Source organism: Palaemon carinicauda, chromosome 4, assembly GCF_036898095.1.
Source record: "Palaemon carinicauda isolate YSFRI2023 chromosome 4, ASM3689809v2, whole genome shotgun sequence".
In the NCBI taxonomy this organism is placed as follows: domain Eukaryota; kingdom Metazoa; phylum Arthropoda; class Malacostraca; order Decapoda; family Palaemonidae; genus Palaemon; species Palaemon carinicauda.
Window position 1 is genome coordinate 53,547,711 of NC_090728.1, and position 6,974 is coordinate 53,554,684.

A 6,974-nucleotide genomic window follows, 5' to 3' on the forward strand; every position below is an offset into this window, starting at 1 on the left:
ATTCGAATTTCTTATCCTGACAAAACACTGAAGACTGTTGAGTTCAGAGGTATTCCCTACCCTTTGTAGTGAATGTTGCATTCTCTTTTTGTGTCTTATTTATAAACCTTTTTGATAGCTATTGTTTGATACAAAGGTTACAATTTGCTTTCCTTTGTAGATTTCTTTATAAATATCTTTTGATAAATGCAACTGATGAGCCTTTTCGTATTATTTATTTCTTGATTTATTTATTTATTTCGTTGTTTGGTCTTTTCTCTTTTGACCATCTCTGCAAGAATGAGTAGAATGTATCTTGCTTAGGTACAAGTTGGTTAAGTTTTGAAATAATCAACAAACATAAGGTTAAATTCATTAAACTTCGGTGTTTTTGAAATCGTCCTAACAATGTTTATCAGTGTATGACGTATAACGAATCTCCACAACACTTTCTCCTGAAGTGAAGTGCGGGTAATTTAATTTTGTTAAATTTAAATATATAGAGACATGGTTAGATACCTGTGCCATGATTTTAGATACACATTTTACTTACATAAAGCCTCAAAGATCTTCGGTTGTTGATTTTGTTGAACTTGATAATTCAGGAACTTTTCAACTCTAGGTTGTATTTCAATTGTCTTTTGTATTGTGGTGGCCGGATGATAACGTTCTTGCCTGTTGATCGCCAGACTAGGGTTCGAGTCCCTCTCAAACTCGTTACTTCCTTTGGTCGCTGCAAATTGATCTCCCTAAAGATGGGGTGTTTGGGGATCCTATGGGTCTATCTGCTGAGTCATCAGCAGCCATTGTCTGGCCCTCCTTGGTCCTAGCTTGGGTGGAGGGGGGATTTGGGGGTTGATCATTTGTATAAATGGTCTGTCTCTAGGGCATTGTCCTGCTTGATAGGGCATTGTCACTGTCCTTTGCCTCTGTCATTCATGAGTGGCCTTTAAAACCCTTTAACAAGATTCTTATATATATATATATATATATATATATATATATATATATATATATATATATATATATATATATATGTATGTATGTATGTATGTATGTGTATGTATATATATATATATATATATATATATTTTTTTTTTCTTTTCATGGTAGCTTCATTCCTACACAAATCGAATTTAAGACAAGCCATATTGTCAGGTGATTTCGGTGTCATGCCGAAGAGATAGCAGCATCACCTCATTGTCACCATTGGTAGTACCATTGTTTGTTACGTAATTGCCAACGCCCTCTGTCTTACTACTACATTAAATTCTGTTTTTTTCCCTAAGTAGAAAGGATCTGAACATATAGGAATGAGTTACTTAAGACATTGGGAAAATGGGGTTTAGGTGGAGCGTTTTATTTATGCAACAATGCGATTTTTTTTTTTGCTCATATTTATTTACAATTTATCTCATTTGTGATTTTATTTATTAAAACGAAACAAAATCACTACTACATATGTAAGATCTATAAAGTACCGAAGAAATTTTTGAAGATATATTCTTATAAACAGTTACTGATAACTGAATTTAATTTTTACAGTCTTGTGAATTTTGCAGATTGATGTAAATTAAAGTTAGCAAAGGAATAAGTGAATCAATTATTTCTATTTTACCTTTTCACTTATAGATTCACATAGCAATGTTACAATCATTATTTTTATTGGTAAGTCTCTCTCTCTCTCTCTCTCTCTCTCTCTCTCTCTCTCTCTCTCTCTCTCTCTCTCTCTCTCTCTTTATATTAAAAAGAAAACCAAAATACACATATTCCTGTTTGATCATCACAGCATAAAAGCTGACAATTTCTTACCATTCATAGTTCCTAGTCCTTAGCATACACTGTTAAATATTTGCAATAATAAGTGGTAACCTTCTAGAAATATTTATTCCAGGATTTTTACCGTTTTAAAAACGGATATATTGACGTAAAGGAATGATGTTACGGTCTACAACCCGTAAAAGATATTAACATAGTAGGCTAAAATTTCGGTCGCCTGTATTTTGCTGAAATACGGGTAAGAACAGTATATCTTTACATAAAATTTCCGATTAAAATTTCGTGTTTTTTAACAAGGTATGCTGCCTCCCTCCTCATAAATAAAGAAACAGAACCCTACCTTAGGAACAGTAGACCTTCTATGCCTCAAATCGTATGACACTAAGATTGTAGAATGATTTATTCTCATGGAAGATATGATCTGCAGAAGGCCAATTGAACAAAACTGGAAAGTAGAAGTCTTCAAATGCGTTAGCCTATCGTGTATGGCTCGAGACTCATTTAACAGGGTTTTATCTACTGCAGTGATATGCCAGCCATCAAACGTCCCTGCTTATATGAGGAAGTAAATGATGGCGTTCGACACGCCATTCCTTTTATGATATCCGTTTCTAAAGGTACTTTACTTTTCTTTACTTCTGAGGGCTGTTTTCTTTTTCTTTCTTTACTTTTAAGGGCAGTTTTCCTTTTTCCTTATTTACAAAGGCTGTGTTTTTCTTTATTATTAAGGACTGTGTTCCTTTTCTTAATTTCCAAGAGCTCTTTTTTCCCTTTACTTTTAAGGGTAGTTTTTCTTTTATTTATTTTCAAGGGCTGGTTTCTTCCCTTTATTATTAAGGACTGTTTTCCTTTTCTCTTATTTTTAAGGGGTATTTTCCTTTTCTTCATTTATTTTCAAGGGATGATTTTCTTTTTCTTTTGTATTTTTAAGGGCTGTTTTCCTTTTCTTTATTTTTAACCGCTGGTTCCCTTTTCTTACTTTATTTTTAAGGGCTGTTTTCCCTATCTTTCTTTACTTTTTAGGATGTTCTCTTTTTAGATCTATATTTTTAGTGGCTGTTTTTCTTTCCTTTCTTTATTTTCAAGATAGGTTTTCCTTTTCTTTCTTTACTTTTAAGGGCTATTTTCTTTTTCTTTCTTTACTTTTGAGGGCTATTTTCTTTTTCTTTCTTTATTTTAGGGTCTATTTTCCTTTTATTTCTTTATTTTTTAAGAGCTTTTCTTTTTCTCTCTTTATCTTTTAAGGGTTTTTTCTTTCTTTAATTTTAGGGGCTATTTTCCTTTTATTCCTTTATTTCTAAGGGCTGTGTTTCTTTTCTTTCTTTATATTTTAAGGGCTGTTTTCGCAATCCTATCAAACAATAAAAAGCCCTGCGTCCCAAAATTAGCGGTAATTGTCAAATTGTCAAAGCTATCATAGCATATCATGAACAAAAGTCTTCAACGTCCTGAAAACCTTTATATCATTTGATGTCTAGTGTTAGCTTTGATGTCTTTGTGTTAGCTTTGATGTCTTGTGTTAGCTTTGATGTCTTGTGTTAGCTTTGATGTCTTTGTGTTAGCTTTGATGTCTTGTGTTAGCTTTGATGTCTTTGTGTTAGCTTTGATGTCTTGTGTTAGCTTTGATGTCTTTGTGTTAGCTTTGATGTTTTGTCTTGGCTTTGATGACTTGTGTTAGCTTTGATGTCTTGTGTTAGCTAGCTTTGATGTCTAGTGTTAGCTTTGATGTTTTGTCTTGGCTTTGATGACTTGTGTTAGCTTTGATGTCATGTGTTAGCTTTGATGTGTTGTGTTAGCCTTGAAGTCTAGTGTTAGATTTGATGTCTAGTGTTGGCTTTGATGTTTTGTGTTAGCTTTGATGTCTTGTGTTAGCTTTGTTGTCTTGTGTTAGCTTTGATGTCTGTGTGTTACCTTGATGTCTTGTGTTAGCTTTGATGTCTTGTGTTAGCTTTTATGTCTATTGGTAGCTTTGATATCTTGTGTTAGCTTTGACGTCTTGTGTTAGCTATGATGTCTTGTATTAGCTTTGATGTCTAGTGTTAGCTTTGATGTCTTAGCGTTACCCTTGATGTCTAGTGTTAGCTTTGATGTCTAGTGTTACCTTTGATATCTAGTGTTAGCTTTGATGTCTTGTATTAGCTTTGATGTCCAGTGTTAACTTTAATGTCTAGTGTTAGCTTTGATGCTTTGTCTTAGCTTTGATGACTTGTATTAGCTTTGATGTCCAGTGTTAGCTTTGACGTCTAGTGTTAGCTTTGATGTCTAGTGTTAGCTTTGATGTCTTGTATTAGCTTTGATGTCCAGTGTTAGCTTTGACATCTAGTGTTAGCTTTGATGTCTAGTGTTAGCTTTGATGTTTTGTCTTAGCTTTGATGACTTTTGTTAGCTTTGATGTCTTGTGTTAGCTTTGATATTTTGTCTTAGCTGTGATGACTTGTCTTAGCTTTGATGACTTGTGTTAGCTTTGATGTCTTGTGTTAGCTTGTTCTACAATCTTGGGGCCACATATTTGAAAGCTCCAGAACCCATAGTAGAGTTGCATCGTGGTAATGAAAACTTAGAAAATGCTGATGTCCTTTATACAGAATTTGTTAATATTATTAAGGAAATGTAATTGTCTTAGGATTATAAACACCCAAGAGTTGTCAAAATAACTAAAATGCTGTTTTATTTTCTTACCAGTATACATCTATTGATGACCTATACATTTAAAAACTAATACCGTAGGTTAGTGAATGTTATTCTCTCTCTCTCTCTCTCTCTCTCTCTCTCTCTCTCTCTCTCTCTCTCTCTCTCTCTCTCTCTCTCTCTCTCTGTATATACACACACACACACACACATATATATATATATATATATATATATATATATATGTGTGTGTGTGTGTGTGTGTATATATATATGTATATATAAATAAATATAAATTAAAACTTCAAGATAGAGACTACTGGCGAAATCTAACCGAGGCCCTTTGCGTCAATAGGCGTAGGAGGAGATAATATATATATATATATATATATATATATATATATATATATATATATATATATATAGATAGATAGATAGATAGATAGATAGATAGAGAGAGAGAGAGAGAGAGAGAGAGAGAGAGAGAGAGAGAGAGAGAGAGAGAGAGAGAGAGAGAGAGAGAGAATGAGTAACATTCATTAACCTACGGTATTAGTTTTTAAATGTATAGGTCATCAATAGATGTATACTGGTAAGAAAATAAAACAGCATTATATATATATATATATATATATATATATATATATATATATATATATGTATATACATATATATACATATATGTGTGTGTGTGTGTTTGTGTGTGTGCATTTGTATGTTATACCAATGCTTTGTTCTTTGTTCCCAAGCGATCACTTTTATTCAAACTCAGAAAGTTAATATACATTAACGTCAAGATTAAATTTCCGGAGAGGATAAGTAACGTTTCTCTTGTTAGTTTCCATAGAAGGGAAACTATATTCTAGTTTATTATTTCAATTCAAAGTCTTATAGACTTAAGTTCAACTCGGATAACAGTATTATTATTATTGTTATTATTATTATTATTATTATTATTATTATTATTATTATTATTATTATTATTTGCTAAGCTACAACCCTAGTTGGAAAAGCAGGATGCTATAAGCCCATGGGGCCCCAACAGGGAAAATAACCCAGTGAGGAAAGGAAATAAGGAAAAATAAAATATTAAGGACAGTAACAACATTAAAATATATATTTCCTATATAAACTATAAAAGCTTTAACAAAACAAGAGGAAGAGAAATTAGATAGAATAGAGTGCCCGAGTGTACCGTCAAGCAAGAGAACTCTAACCCAAGATAGTGGAAGACCATAGTACAGAGGCTATGGCACTATCGAAAACTAGAGAACAATGGTTTGATTTTGGAGTGTCCTCCTAGAAGAGCGGCTTACCATAGCTAAAGAGTCTCTTCTACCCTTAATGAACAAATGACAAAATCCGACAATAATTTAATTATATGTTTATTGTGTAATGCATAATAAATTACATTGATGTATGAGAAAGAAGGTCTCTTTCCTTTTCAAGATGAGTTTGGAGTCTGAGGGGAGACTCCCCTTTTTTCTAATTTGGCCATAAATTGGAACGCCATTTCGAAATCCTCAATCTCGTTATTGTATGTCCCCTGGCAGACCTTGTGTCTCATGGAAGGTGGCTTTTTTTCCTGTAGATTTTGTTTTAAAGGATTGCTTTCAAAAACTTATGGTGGAGAGTTTTTTTTTTTTTTCAATAGATTTTGTTTTAAAGCATTGCTTTCAAAAACTAATGATGGAGAGTTTTTTTTCAATAGATTTTGTTTTAAAGGATTGCTTTCAAAAACTGTTGGTGGAAGGTTTATTTTTCCAATAGATTTTGTTTTAAAGGATTACTTTCAAAAACTGATAATGGAGATTTTTTTTCAATAGATTTTGTTTTAAAGGATTACTCTCTAAAACTGATAATGGAGATTTTTTGTCAATAGATTTTGTATTAGAGGAATACTTTCAAAAACTGATAATGGAGCTTTTTTTTTTAATAGATTTTGGTTAAAGGAATACTTTCAAAAACTGATGATGGAAAGTTTTTTCAATAGGTTTTGTTTTAACGGATTGCTTTCAAAAACTGATGATGGAAAGTTTTTTTTTTCAATAGATTTTGTTTTAAAGCATTGCTTTCAAAAACTTATGATGGAGAGTTTTTTTTTTCAATAGATTTTGTTTTAAAGGACTACTTTCAAAAACTTATGATGGAGATTTTTTTTTCAATAGATTTTGTTTTAAAGGATTGCTTTCAAAAACTTATGATGGAAGGTTTATTTTTCCAATAGATTTTGTTTTAAAGGATTGCTTTCAAAAACTGATGATGGAAAGTTTTTTTTTTTCAATAGATTTTGTTTTAAAGGATTGGTTTCAAAAACTTGGTGGAAGAATATTTCTTTTCAATAGATTTTGTTTTAAAGCATTGCTTTCAAAAACTTATGATGGAGAGTTTATTTTTCCAATAGATTTTGTTTTAAAGGATTGGTTTCAAAAAGTTGATAGTGGAAAGTTATTTTTTTTTCTATAGATTTTGTTTTAAAGGATTGCGTTCAAAATGTGGTGGTGGGCGGTTTTTTTTTTTATTAGATTTTATTTTAAAGCATTAGTTTAAAAAACTGCTGGTGGAAGGTTTATATTTTGCAATAGATT